The sequence below is a fragment of the Microcaecilia unicolor genome, chromosome 11 (assembly GCF_901765095.1).
Source record: "Microcaecilia unicolor chromosome 11, aMicUni1.1, whole genome shotgun sequence".
Classification (NCBI taxonomy): Eukaryota; Metazoa; Chordata; class Amphibia; order Gymnophiona; family Siphonopidae; genus Microcaecilia; species Microcaecilia unicolor.
Genome location: NC_044041.1, coordinates 11857354 through 11872781, shown reverse-complemented (window position 1 = coordinate 11872781; position 15428 = coordinate 11857354). Strand labels below are relative to the sequence as shown.

The 15428-nt window shown below is 45.8% G+C and overlaps 1 protein-coding gene across 1 annotated transcript in view; it reads right to left on the bottom strand.

Annotated features, from left to right (window-relative positions):
• Positions 1-5200: 5200 nt before the first annotated feature.
• Positions 5201-15428, bottom strand: part of RASAL1 (RAS protein activator like 1) — a 258927-nt gene continuing 248699 nt past the window's right edge. Inside the window, exon 23 of the transcript XR_003943755.1 lies at positions 5201-5211. The gene's annotated coding sequence lies outside the window, so the exon portion shown is untranslated. The remainder of the gene's footprint in view (positions 5212-15428) is intronic.

Genomic DNA, 15428 nt, shown 5'->3' with positions numbered 1-15428 from the left:
TACCACTCGCCATGAAAAAAATGCACGACCTAGGAGTGGTTAGGGTGGTGGACTTTGGTCCTGGGGAACTGAGGAACTGAGTTCAATTTCAGGCACAGGCAGCTCCTTGTGACTCTGGGCAAGTCACTTAACCCTCCATTGCCCCATGTAAGCTGCATTGAGCCTGCCATGAGTGGGAAAGCGCAGGGTACAAATGTAACAAAAATAAAATAGATACTATTGGAGATTCTACATGGAATGTTGCTACTATTGGAGATTCTACATGGAATGTTGCTATTCCACTAGCAACATTCCATGTAGAAGGCTGTGCAGGCTTCTGTTTCTGTGAGTCAGACTCACAGAAGCAGAAGCCTGCGCGGCCACATTGGTGATCTGCAAGGACCGCCGACTTCTACATGGAATGTTGCTAGTGGAATAGCAACATTCCATGTAGAATCTCAAATAGTAGCAACAGTGGAGGAGTGGCCTAGTGGTTAGGGTGGTGGACTTTGGTCCTGAGGAACTGAGTTCAATTTCCACTTCAGGCACAGGCAGCTCCTTGTGACTCTGGGCAAGTCACTTAACCCTCCATTGCCCCATGTAAGCTGCATTGAGCCTGCCATGAGTGGGAAAGTGTGGGGTACAAATGTAACAAAAACCAAAAAAATAAAAATAACTAACTTTCGGAGATCATTGAAGGCATACCACAATGATCCATCCTACATACCAGACAATGAAACTCAAACCAGAACTGGATAAAACTTAGCTTTCTATACTCGACTACTTCCATGATCTACTGTACCATGAATGAACTTTAACGCAATACCATTTTATCTCATTCCGAATATGATCTCTTTATACCTGTTTGCTTAATTTTATTTTGTTACTCATGTTCTCTATGTAATACCATTTACATCTCCCACTCTGGAATGGCGATTGCCATGACGGAACAATGTAAGCCACATTGAGCCTGCAAATAGGTGGGAAAATGTGGGATACAAAAGCAACAAACAAACAAATAAATAAATAAATAAAAAGCTTCTCTGAGTGCCAAAAACATATCCTTAATAGCTAAAAAAAATGCTGGCTTCCCTTCTGTGCAGCTCCAGATAGGTCAGAGAATATATGTATTTTACACCCCAGAAAAGATTCATTCAAGTGCTTGATAGGCAATAGGAGAAAAATGAAAATCCTCTTAAATGTAATGTTTTAACGTTAGGTGAGGACAAATTGATTCTTTCTGAAAAACAGTCCATGAAACCCATGAAAGCAGTTCCTGATTTTTACAAGAGATATTGGCCTTTGGAACAATAACATTTACTGTGCAGGGCAAAGACCCTCGAGATCCATCTCCGCTCATTCTAGGTTACGCATAAGAGTGGGGACATATATTTGTTTCAGAGGGTTTTTTTTTACTAAAGCTTAGCTCGAGTTATCTGCAGCAGAGCCCATAGGAATAAAATGGGCCCTGCTGCAGATAACTCGAGCTAAGCTTTAGTAAAAAGACCCCCTCAATTTGTTAACTCCCAGTCCATACGGGCTCAGAGAGAAAATGAAAAAAATCCAGGACAAGGTAATTACGGTTTTAAATTAGAACAAGAGCACGTTACATAGGGGAGGTTAATTTGCAGCTTGGTCTATTATCGGAATTGGCAGCCGGCCTCCTTCGTGGCATCCTTTGGTAATTGCTGCTGAGGGCTGGGTTCTACCTCCCTGGCTCAGGGAGCCCAACGCACCACAGCAACCCAGATGCTGCTGTCAGAAATGTAATGAGCATCCCTGCCTCCCTGCAGCTCCGGCAGCCAGTTCAAGGGCCAGGTGAACAGGTGCTGCGAGTTATGAAAAAGGATCCAGTAAAGCTCAAAACCAAGGGTCAGAGAGAGGAAACGGAGCACGGGCTGCCCACAGGGCCATCTACACTGGTCCACAGCAATTTATGCATATAAACTGGCAATCTGAAGCTTGTTCAGTAATGTGCATATTGTGAGCTAAACTTACAGACGTATGCATCGCATTTTCGACTCCACAAATTATTTTGCTAAAAGGAGACAAAAAACCGTGGACGCTTCTGTCCTAATGCAAGTTTCAGAGTGAAAGGACACCTGCAAGTTCTCTTTAAAAGTTAGCCCCAAACCTGACAGAAGCATCCCAAGCTAGAATTGCACCCAGAACAACACAACGCTCTTGCCCTTCCCACTGTGCCATCACCACTGCAGAGGATGCAATGGACACTACTTGTGCCTCATCTGCATTGTACCCTGCCTGGTTCCACCATTCGCACTGATCTCGAGATTGCCCTTCCCAGGATCTTTGTTTTAATATAGATGGTTTGACAATTTCCCTCTGGAGGGGTGGTAGTCATCTGGCACTGGTCATTCTTTTGTTAAATGCTGGCCACTGCTGACTAAATTTCCCAGGAAATTCAGTGCCAGGCCCTATCCGGGTACTGACATTGAATACCCAGGCCAAGGCAGCTGCTGAGAGTTACCCTGGTACTGCTGATTTTCAGTGGCGGTACCTACACAGCTGCCCGGTTAATTTAGGAACATAAGAGTAGCTAATTAATTTAGGAACATAAGGGTCAGGCCAATGGTCCCTGTAGCTTAATATCCTGTTTTCCCAACAGTGGCCAAGCCAGGTCAAGTACCCAGCAAAAACCCAAATCATGGCAACATTCCATGTAGAACCCCAAAGAATAGCAAGATTCTGGAATGCTAAAGCGTGACAAGATTCCATGCAGAATCTCAAATAGCAACATTTCATGTAGAATCCCAAAGAATAGCAAGATTTTGGAATCCTAAAGAGTGACAAGATTCCATATAGAACCCCAAAGAATAGCAAGATTCTGGAATCCTAAAGACTTGACAAGATTCCATGCAGTATCTCAGAGTAGCAACATTCCATATTACAAATCCCAGGGGAAGCGGTTGCTTCCCATGTCCATCTCAATAGCAGACTTTGGATTTTTCCTCCAGGAATTTGTCCAAACCTTTTTTAAACCCAGATATGCTAACTTCTGTTACCACATCCTCTGGCAAAGAGTTCCAGAGTTTAACTATTCAATGAGTGAAAACATATTTCCTCTGTGCTGGAGGAAAACCTCTTCCACTCTGAATATCAGCTCCCAAGCTCTCTGCTCCACACCACCTTGGCACTAACTGGTTTAGCCAGATTTTCAGTCTGACTATGTGGGTATGTGCCACTGAAAATCCAGGTATGAAATGGCCAGCTCTATTTAACTAGGTAGGAGCCCATTGAACTGAGTACAGCCAGTTCCTTAATGCATCAATCAGGGATTGCAAACACCATGATGCTTCGGGATGACAGTTCAAAAAGTCTCCCTCCTGGATCTAGACAATTTGGCATCTCTGCTTTCAGGGACATGCAGTGGCTTCTCCAGATAAGCTGAAAATTATTATTGTCTGATGGCTTTTGGGGTTCTGTGTGTTGTGTTTGATTTGGCATTTTGAGATGGATATGTATATCCCAGTAACTGGTAACTCTTGAAGTGCCATAAAAGGAGAATCCTGGAGGACAAAGTTCATTAACTCAGTACTTTTATGGAACCTCAAGAGTTTATTTATTTATTTCTTGGGTTTTATTAACCGCTTTTATGAAGAAATTCACCCAAGGTGATGTACAGCAGCTTAACACAAAAGTTACAATTTTGTTAACAGCATAACAATAGTAAAATGACCAAATGTAAATATAATCATTCAATGAGGTAAACTTGATGGCAATTTGAATCCTACTAATAGGACTAACGTGAAAACAAGATGTAAATGATGATTCCTCAGTAAACCAAATGAAATGGCAAAACCGGGAACAGGATTAAACAGTGGATCGTCTCATCTTAAATTTTGCTATTCAATGAATGAAGCCTATATGAACAATGGAGTTGCTTATGGGGCCCTTTTACTAAGCCACGAAAGCATCCACGCATGCCCAATCATAGCCGCCGAGAGGAGGGGGCAGTGGGGACAAAATTCCCCGGGCCCAGGCCTCCAAGGGGGGCCCGGCGCTGCAGTCCCACCCGCACTCCGTCGTCGACCGTCTGCCCCCTGCATTGAAATCGCAGTCTCACCTCCGTGAAAGCAGCGCTGCAGGCAGAATGCCTCCCTTCGGCCCTCCTTCCCTCCGTGTCCCGCCCTCATCTGACGTAACTTCCGCAAGGGCGGACACAAGGAGGGAAGGAGGGCCGAAGGGAGGCATTCTGCCTGCAGCGCTGCTTTCACGGAGGTAAGACTGTGATTTCAATGCAGGGGGCCCGACCCGGTGGTGGACAGAGTGGGGGGAGTGGCAGTGGCGACGACCTCGTGGGGGAGGGGGGAGCAGTGGCTGCAGAAATCTCGAGGGGGGGAGCGGTGGTGACCTCGGGGGAGGTGGAGGGGGAACGGCAGCGACCTCGGGGGGGGGACGGGGTGGCAGGGGCGGCCTTGCCCCGGGCCTGGGCTAGTCTCTCGGTGGCCCTGCACCCCAATGATCCCTACTGGGAAAGGCTGGAACTGCAGGAACTTGAAATTCTGCAAAACCAGTGTCCCTGCCTCGTTCCCAACAGTTACCCATGGTGGAGGAGCTGTAAGGTCCTTGAAAGCGCCTCCAGCACCATTCTCTAGAGCAGAGGTTCCCAAGCCTGGTTCTCGAATGGATTTTCAGATGTTTCACAATGATGAAACAGCTAGATGTCATTCATATTCATTGTGGGAATCCTGAAAACCAGACTGGGTTGCAGACCTGAAGGACCAGGCTTGGGGATCTCTGCCCTAGTGTGGCTCCTGGTGGCAGATAAGGACTTCAGGAGTTGTAAGGACCCTCAGTCAGTACCATTCCCTAGAGTGACCCCTGGTGGAGGGCAAGGACTGCAGGAGCTATGATCTTCCCCCATTGCCAGTCCTCAACATGCCCTACAGTGACAAATGCTGACGTGTTAAGAAAACAGGGAGGGTGCTCTTCCTTTGTCCAGATTTCACGTGATTCAGTTTTACTAAAGGACTGGATGGCTCAAGCGAATCCTCACTGTGCTGCAGAGTCTTATGCTTCTAGGACTCCAGTTCAGGTCAGTATGGATATAAAAAGTTGACATATTGAGTTTGTTCTCAGGCCACCTCTAAATGTAATAGCAGATGTATTAGCACCGGAGGTGGGTGGGAGGGCAATAGTTTAGTTATTATTGGGAGAACACAAATTCTAATGTGAAGTTTTCAATTGTTTTTCATGTATTGGAAGCTTTTGCTCATTAAATGAAAAAAGAAAAAGTGGATTCTGGAAAATGGCACACTTTTGATTACATGAAGCCAGCTTTGGGAATTGTGGAAGGCATGCAGAGGAGTTCTTAAGGTACCAGACACAGTCTGTGCCAGAGCCGGTGGTGGGAGACGGGACTGGTGGTTGGGAGGCGGGGATAGTGCTGGGCAGACTTATACGGTCTGTGCCAGAGCCGGTGGTGGGAGGCGGGGCTGGTGGTTGGGAGGCGGGGATAGTGCTGGGCAGACTTATACGGTCTGTGCCAGAGCCGGTGGTGGGAGACGGGACTGGTGGTTGGGAGGCGGGGATAGTGCTGGGCGGACTTACACGGTCTGTGCCCTGAAAAGGACCAGTACAAATCAAGGTAAGATATACACAAAAAGTAGCACATATGAGTTTTTCTTGTTGGGCAGACTGGATGGACTGTGCAGGTCTTTTTCTGCCGTCATCTACTATGTTACTATCCACCTTATAATTGAAAGAGAAAAACGCCTAGATTTCGACCCAAATCGGGACATAGACGTTTATCTCACAAAAACGAATAAATCGGTATAATGGAAAGCCGATTTTGGACGTTTTCAACTGCACTCCATCGCGGAAGCGTACAAAGTTGACGGGGGGGCGTGTCGGAGGCATGGCAAAGGTGGAACTGGGGCGTGGTTATCGGCCGAGGAGAGATGGGCACCTTTCGCCGATAATGGAAAAAAAGTATGCGTTTGTAGCTAGAATTTAGGGCACTTTTCCTGGACCCTGTTTTTTCACGAATAAGGCACCAAAAAGTGCCCTAAATGACCAGATTACCCCCAGAGGGAATCGGGGATGACCTCCCCTGACTCCCCCAGTGGTCACTAACCCCCTCCCACCACAAAACATGATGTTTCACAACTTTTTATTTTCACCCTCAAATGTCATACCCACCTCCCTGGCAGCAGTATGCAGGTCCCTGGAGCAGTTGTTAGGGGGTGCAGTGGACTTCAGGCAGGTGGACCCAGGCCCATCCCCCCCCCACCTGTTACAATTGTGCTGCTTAATGCTTAGTCGTCCAACCCCCCCAAACCCACTGTACCCACATGTAGGTGCCCCCCTTCACCCCTTAGGGCTATAGTAATGGTGTAGACTTGTGGGCGGTGGGTTTTGAGGGGGATTTGGGGGGCTCAACACCCAAGGGAAGGGTGCTATGCACCTGGGAGCTCTTTTACCTTTTTTTTTGTTTTTGTAAAAGTGCCCCCTAGGGTGCCCGGTTGGTGTCCTGGCATGTGAGGGGGACCAGTGCACTACGACTCCTGGCCCCTCCCACGAACAAATGCCTTGCATTTATTCGTTTTTGAGCTGGGCGCTTTCATTTTCCATTATCGCTGAAAAACAAAAACTCCCAGCTCACAAATTGTCGAATAAAACATGGACGTCTATTTTTTGAGAAAATACGGTTCGGTCCGCCCCTTTACGGACCCGTTCTCGGAGATAAACGCCCATGGAGATAGACGTTTTCGTTCAATTATGCCCCTCCACGTCTTCCCTTCCCTGTATATTACCTATGAACTGCACTCTGGCTTCTGGTAAGGAATGAGGGAGCTGTTTGTTATTAGAATGATTGGCAGAGGAATTCTAATGCACAAAGGGGTCCTTTTACTAAGGTGTGCTGAAAAATGGCCAGTGCTGGTGTAGACCCATGTATTGGACGTGTGCAAGGTTCCGCGTTAGGAGTTATGGATCAAGAAAGGGATCTGGGTGTCGTCGTCGATGATACGCTGAAACCTTCTGCTCAGTGTGCTGCTGCGGCTAGGAAAGCGAATAGAATGTTGGGTGTTATTAGGAAGGGTATGGAGTCCAGGTGTGCGGATGTTATAATGCCGTTGTATCGCTCCATGGTGCGACCGCACCTGGAGTATTGTGTTCAGTACTGGTCTCCGTATCTCAAAAAAGATATAGTAGAATTGGAAAAGGTACAGCGAAGGGCGACGAAAATGATAGTGGGGATGGGACAACTTTCCTATGAAGAGAGGCTGAGAAGGCTAGGGCTTTTCAGCTTGGAGAAGAGACGGCTGAGGGGAGATATGATAGAAGTGTATAAAATAATGAGTGGAATGGATCGGGTGGATGTGAAGCGACTGTTCACGCTATCCAAAAATACTAGGACTAGAGGGCATGAGTTGAAGCTACAGTGTGGTAAATTTAAAACGAATCGGAGAAAATTTTTCTTCACCCAACGTGTAATTAGACTCTGGAATTCGTTGCCGGAGAACGTGGTACGGGCGGTTAGCTTGACGGAGTTTAAAAAGGGGTTAGATAGATTCCTAAAGGACAAGTCCATAGACCGCTATTAAATGGACTTGGAAAAATTCCGCATTTTTAGGTATAACTTGTCTGGAATGTTTTTACGTTTGAGGAGCGTGCCAGGTGCCCTTGACCTGGATTGGCCACTGTCGGTGACAGGATGCTGGGCTAGATGGACCTTTGGTCTTTCCCAGTATGGCACTACTTATGTACTTATGTACATTTTTCAGTGCACCTGCAAAAAAGGCCTTTTTTTGGGCTGAAAATGGACTTGTGGCAAAATAAAATTTGGCGCGCGTCCATTTTGTGCCTGAGACCTTACCGCCACTCATTGACTTAGCGATAAAGTCACATGTGTTAACTGGGCAATAATCATCAGCACGCATTCACCACCAATTACCGCCTGGTTAGCACCATGCACCATAAATTTTCCAGTGCGCGTAGTGGACGCATGTTTAAAATATGAAAGTACCACCCGGGCCACACAGTAGTCGGGCAGTAGTTCCAAACTGGTGCACATTGGTTGCACTTAGGCGCCTAAGCGGCTTAGTAAGCACCGGGTCTCTAAAGCACTACATGTCTCACCTGGCCCCCCCGTCCAGTCCTGGAGACGCCACAACCATCCACAATGAATATGCATAAGATAAATTTTCATACGTTGGGTTTCTAATCTGCAAATTCATCTCATGCATATTCCTTGTGCATATCCTGAAAACCCAACAGCCTATGGGGTCCCCAGAACAGATTTGGGAAGCCCTGGCATAAGGTTTCATTCATATTCTGAGTAGAGAGGTGTGGTAGCCGTGTTAGTCCACTTTTAAAGGTAATCATTAGAAATCAAACAAAATAAAACATGGAAAAGAAAATAAGATGATACCTTTTTTATTGGACATAGCTTAATACATTTCTTGATTAGCTTTCGAAGGTTGCCCTTCTTTCCGATCTGACGAAGAAGGGCAACCTTCGAAAGCTAATCAAGAAATGTATTAAGTTATGTCCAATAAAAAAGGTATCATCTTATTTTCTTTTCCATGTTTTATTTTGTTTGATTTCTATTCTTATTCTGGAAATTTATTCTCATCCCAGCAAGAAAACAAACCCCAAATGCAACTCCGAAACAAAAATTCATACTTTCAGGAACCCCAGTGGCCTCACAGAAAGGAAACCAGACACACGCTATGATAGATTAGGTATTTATGGTCGCTGGATCATTAGACTCCCAAGGGACCAACGCTTTGAAAGTATTTGCAGCTGCTGCAGAGAAACTGCTGAGCTCAGCTGAACCCATTTCTTTCCACTGCATGCACATTTCTTTGAAATATCACTGTCTTACCAAGATCCTCCTACAGCAAAAGTATGGGATAGGAGTAGAAAGTAGAACTCACTCCTTTTGCAGTGTCAGCCTCCTCCAGCAGGGGTCACTGCAGGGCATAATGTCAGATAGCTCACAGCTTCGGCAGCCACTGAGGCTGATGCTCAAAGGTTCGGTGTAAATTCTTCATTTTACTTCAAAATTAGCACCAAAACATTGCCGTAGCGTGCTCAAACTGATAAGTATGCAAATTACTGCCATGTTACACGGCAGTAATATGATTAACCCAGGCACTGACAGGAAAGTTGACATTAAAAAAAAAACACACACACAATTTTTTTTATTTTAGTTATATTTGTACCCCGCGCTTTCCCACTCATGGCAGGCTCAATGTGGCTTACAAGGGGCAATGGAGGGTTAAGTGACTTGCCCAGAGTCACAAGGAGCTGCCTGTGCCTGAAGTGGGAATCCAACTCAGTTCCTCAGGACCAAAGTCCACCACCCTAACCACTAGGCCTCCACTGTTGCTACTATTTGAGATTCTACATGGAATGTTGCTATTCCAACATTCCATGTAGAAGTCTGCCCTTGCAGATCACCAATGTGGCCGCGCAGGCTTCTGCTTCTGTGAGTCTGACGTCCTGCACGTATGTGCAGGACGTCAGACTCACAGAAACAGAAGCCTGCGCAGCCTTCTACATGGAATGTTGCTAGTGGAATAGCAACATTCCATGTAGAATCTCCTATAGTAGCAACATTCCATGTAGAATCTCCAATAGTATCTATTTTATTTTTGTTACATTTGTACCCTGCGCTTTCCCACTCATGGCAGGCTCAATGCGGCTTACATGGGGCAATGGAGGGTTAAGTGACTTGACCAGAGTCACAAGGAGCTGCCTGTGCCTGAAGTGGGAATCGAACTCAGTATGTCACGGCATGCATCAGCTTCTTACTCCCCTCTCCAAGCATGTCGCTGGTGTCCAGTGACATCAATCCTGACCCCACATGACTGACCCCCCCTCCTAATATGAATAAAATGATGCCCTTGTATATTGGCCCCCTGACCCTTCAGGCCCCCTCCCTCCCATATAAATTCCATGGTAGTCTAGCAGCCCTTTCCCTCTTCCCAGTTGCCCCCCCAAAACCCTGGTAGTCAAGTGGCTCCCCCCCCCAACCACCCACCCACCTCGTGACTCCAAGTTTAGCTCCCAACCCCGTAGCTGGGATACAATAAGAAATTGATAAAATGGAAGGGGTAGAGTAAGACTTTTTTTTTTTTGAGATGTTAGTGATAGGAAGAAGTGCAAAAGTGGCATCATCACACCAGTGGCATAGCTACGTGGGGCCACGGGGGCCTGGGCCCCCGTAGATTTGGCCCTGGACCCCCCCTGCCGACAACCCTCTCAACCCCCCTCCCGCCGCCAACCCGGTGTCGCTGTTGCCTTCCTTTGCTGGCGGGGGACCCCAACCCCCGCCAGCTGAGGTCCTCTTCTTCCGGCACAAGGCTTTGTTCTGTTTGTGAGTCTGACGTCCTGCACGTACAACATGCGCCGGAAGAAGAGGACCTCGGCTGGCGGGGGTTGGGGTCCCCCGCCAGCAAAGGTAGGTGAAGGCAGCGGCGGGGAGGGTTGGCGGCGGGAGGGGGGTCAAGAGGGTCGTCGGCAGAGGGAGGTCAAAGTTGTGGCGGTGGCGGCGGTCAGCAATGGCGGGGGGGTCGGCGGCGCAGGGGGGTAGGTAAAATGTGCCCCCTCACCTCGGGCTCTGGACCCCCCTCCCGTCGAAGTCTGGCTAAGCCTCTGCATCAGACTCAAGGGTGAAGGCGAGGAATATATATTTCGCAAATATTTCTGTTCTGTGTGCACAGATAGAAATGGAAGTGAGGTTTTGAAAGCTCATGTTCACAAGGAGCTAGCTAAACTACACCTAGACAAAACGCAGTATTGTATAGCAGCCAAGTAAATGTAAGTAATTACCATACTTTAGTAAACGTTTTGTTACTTTTACTTGTAATGAAGTAACAATTTCATCAATTTTTATTACTTTTACTCAGTTACATCTGATGCTTACAGTTGAAAGTAAAAAAGTCAAAGCGGAAATGAGATGGAAATGACGATTCCTCAGTAAACCAAATGAAACAGCAAAACCTGGAACAGGATTAAACAGTGGATCATCTCATCTTACATTTTGCTGTGATTGTTAAACTTGTTACTGGTCTCCTGCCAAACACAACAGTGATGAGTTGGGTCACTTAAAGCAGAGATGAAGCTAAAGTTGTTTGTAATTCCTGGTGAACAGACATATGTGTCTCTATCACAACAGACAGCTGGACATCCCTGTTCTGTCCTCTGACAGCCTCGCACGAGTTTATAATGTGATCCTAAGGATCTTCATTGCTGCAGTTCCCACTGCAAGGATACGTGAGCAATGCATTGTGTGTAATGTAGTTCACAGGCAATGCAGCCACACTTGCCTGTCTGTATAAGAACTGTTACTATTGGTTTGTGCCACCAGCCCAGACCTCTTCTCTTTCTCAGCCAAGCTTGGCTCCTTTGTCTACCTGCTATCATTCCCTGGTCATTCTTACTATCTTTGTCCTGAGAGGTCAGCCAGGTATGACCTTTCCCTCCAATCGAGGGCTGTGCTCTAGGAAGACCCTTGCTACCTGATGGCAGGCTCTGTTCCCATTGGTCTTTTACCCCCTCCTCCCTGGGCCTTTGTGAGCCCTTCTTAGCCTCTCCCTTGCCATGAGGCATTCTCCACCTTGCTTCAGACAGCACTTGTCCTGCTTCACTCCCTGGAACGAACTTGTTTTTTTACCTTGAATATATCTTCCTAATGAGATATTGCACTCCCCAGTCACCCAGCTCTGAGCTACTTCTACCTGTTCAGCTATTTTCTCACCTCTGCAATAAAGCTGCCTCTCTTCAGATTTCTACCTCCAACCACGGATACAGCTCTCAGAATTATGGAGTCTCTGTGCCCTGGGACAACACTTCTGAACATCTGACTCAGGTTATACTTCAAGATATTGAGACTTTACAGTTAACAAGTCTTAAGAGGCTTGGCAATCCCATGGAAATGTTTACATTGGGGTGACTGTCCACTGAATTGACAATCTTTAGAGCGGAAGTCTGCTTGTCTGGCTTTAAGACTAAAGGGTTCCCACACATTTGATGTTCTTGCATCAGTTTACGAAGACATTCAAACTGAGTTTGCCATCAGATGAAAAATCGTTAGAATAATGACAGACAATGATTCCAACTTTGTGAAAGCCTTCTCTGTAATTGGACAGCATGACGATGATAATGAAGATGAAGCTACAAGTGATGAATTAGAACTACTTGTAATGCAGGTGGTAATGACAATAATGATGATAACGTATTCTTTGTTATACGGAAGTCAAGTGTTTCAGAGAGTCCATTGATCAAAACCTGCAGACCATCAGTAATATTGCAACCTGGCCTGATTTGAAGGAACTTTTTATCAGACTGAACAATCCACTTCCTGCTACTGCAGTTGTTGAATCTTTTTAGTTGTCCTGGATTTAATGACTCAAAAGCGCACTCATATGCGTGACAGTCACTTTCGAAACTCCTCCCATATGAGGAAAGGTTAAAGAGGTTAGGGCTCTTTTGCTTGGAAAAGAGACGGCTGAGGGGGGATATGATTGAGGACTGTAAAATCCTGAGTGATGTAGAACAGGTAAAAGTGAATCGACTTTTCGCTCTTTCAAAAAGTACAAAGGCCAGGGGACACTCAATGAAATTACACGGAAATACTTTTAAAACAGGAGGAAATATTCTTTCACGCAAAGAATGGTTAAGCTCTGGAACTCGCTGCTGGATGATGTGGTAACAGTGGTCAGCATTATCTAGGTTTTAAAAAGTTCCTGGAGGAAAAGTCCATAGTCTGTTATTGAGATAGACTTGGGAGAAGCCACTGCTTGCCCTGGAATTTGTAGTACGGAATCTTGCTACTCTTTGAGGTTCTGGAATGTTGCTACTCTTTGGGATTCTGGAATCTTGTTACTCTGAGGTTCTGGAATGTTGCTACTCTTTGGGATTCCGGAATCTTGTTACTTTTTGAGATTCTGCCAGGTACTTGTGACCTGGATTGGCCACTGTTGGAAGCAGGATATTGGACTAGATGGACCATTGGTCTGACCCAATATTGCTCATCTTATGTTCTTATGCTAAAACTTTAGTTTTACTAAAAGTAAAGTGGATTGAACTGTAGAGCAATAAAGTTGTTGGGATAAAAACATTAACAATAGTTGCATTCTTTGTAATCACAATACTTTTACTTTTTACTCAAAAAGTTATTATATTAAGCAAAAATTTTTCTACTATCACGTAATTAAATTTTTAATGTGCTTTTCACTGTACTTTTACTTAAATACTTTGACCTAATACTTTGAACAACACTGAAAAAATGTGAGGATGGTTGGGATACATCAAAGATTACTGAGGGAAGTTCTGGCGGTTCCTGCTGGCTGACCTTTTCAATACTTCTTTAGAGGATGAATGTGACTCAGGAGCAATTTAAGGCAATATTTCTTTATTAAAAGGGTGGATACATGGAATGGCCTCCTAGTGCAGGTGGTGGAGACAAGGACATAAGAGTAGCCATACTGGGTCAGACCAGTGGTCCATCTAGACCAGTATCCTGTTTTTCACACAGTGGCCAAGCCAGACCACAAGTACCTGGCAGAAACCCAAATCATGGCAACACACCATACTACAAATCCCAGGGCAAGGAGTTGCTTCCCATGTCTGTCTCAATAGCAGACTATGGACTTTTCCTCCAGGAACTTGTCCAAACCTTTTTTTAAACCCAGATACGCTAACCACAGTTACTACCTCCCCCAGCAAAGAGTTCCAGAGCTTAATTAGTCGTCGGTGAAAAAATATTTCCTCCTATTTGTTTTAAAAGTATTTCCATGTAACTTCCTCAAGTGTCCCCTAGTCTTTGTACTTTCGGAACGAGTAAAAAATCAATTTACTTCTACTCGCTCTACACCACTCAGGATTTTGTAGACCTCAATCCTATCTCCCCACATCTGTCTCTTTTCCAAGCTGAAGAGCCCTAACCTCTTTAGCCTTTCCTCATACGAGAGGAGTTCCAGCCCCTTTATCATTTTGCTTGCTCTTCTTTGAACCTTTTCTAATTCCGCTATATCTTTTTTGAGGTACAGCGACCAGAACTGAACGCCATACTTAAGGTGCGGATGCACCATGGAGAGATACAAAGGCATTACAGTAATTTTGGTCATATTCACCATCCCTTTACTAATAATTCCTAGCATCTTATTTGCTTTTTTGGCTGCTGCCATACACTGAGCAAAAGAGTTCAGTGTATTATCTGCAACGACACCCAGATCGTTTTCTTGAGTGCTGACCCCCAAGGTGGAATCTAGCATCAAGAAAGCATGAGACAAGAGCAGAAGATCTCTGAGAGAGAGAGGAATAGATTGTAGAGTATAAAAATTGGTGTGGATGGACAGATTGGATACTACTACTTATCACTTCTATAGCGCTACAAGGCATACGCAGCGCTGTACACCAAACAAGAAAAAGACAGTCCCTGCTCAAAGAGCTTACAATCTAAATAGGACAGACAGAACAATTAAGAGGTAAGGGAATTAAAGAGGTGGGGATAAAAGGGTACAGTCAGACTCACAGAAACAGAACAAAGCCTTGCGTTGGAAGAAGAGGACCTCGGCTGGCGGGGGTTGGGGTCCCCCACCAGCAAAGGTAGGCGACAGCAGCGTCGGGGGACAGTTGGCAGTGGTGGTGGCAGCGGGGGGGGGGGGGGGTTGGCAATGGCGGGGGGGGGGACTAAAATGTGCCCCCTCACCTCGGGATCTGAACCCCTCCTCCCGCTGAAGTCTGGCTACGCCCCTGGTTCAAAGCACAGAACACAATGCAAAACACAAAGCATGATTTTTATTCCACAAGGTAGATCAACCTTGTGCCTGATTCTTGTACATCAACGACCCAACAAGAGCTGTGTTTCGGCACACAGCGTCTGCATCAGGGGTCGTATGGTATCAGAAATCGAACACAGCGACACAAAGGAAAGCACTTTAGGCAGGTGCTGTGCGCCGAAACACAGCTCGTGTCGAGTCATTGACGTACAAGGATAGGCCATATAATCTTAATATGGTTTCTCTATTTCTCTGTTTTTATGAACCAGTCATCAGCAATGTGCCTTTCATGCAAATGCAATTAACTTGCGAGTTCTTCCAGAAGTATGTGGTAGATCCCTTCCGCTTTTGCAGGATATAACAACATTAGGTTTTTGTTGTGATAATGCATTGAAATTCAATTTGCATATTGGTCACATTGTGAAGTCTTGGGGTTTTTTTTTCATCTCCGAATGCTGCGTCAATTGCAGCCTGTACTAAGTGAATACAACTTACATAGTAACATAGTAGATGACGGCAGAAAAAGACCTGCATGGTCCATCCAGTCTGCCCAAGACAAACTCATATGTGTATACCTTACCTTGAATTTGTACCTGTCCTTTTCAGGGCACAGACCATATAAGTCTGCCCAGCAGTATTTCCCGCCTCCCAACCACCAGTCCCGCCTCCCATCATCGGCTCTGGTACAGACCG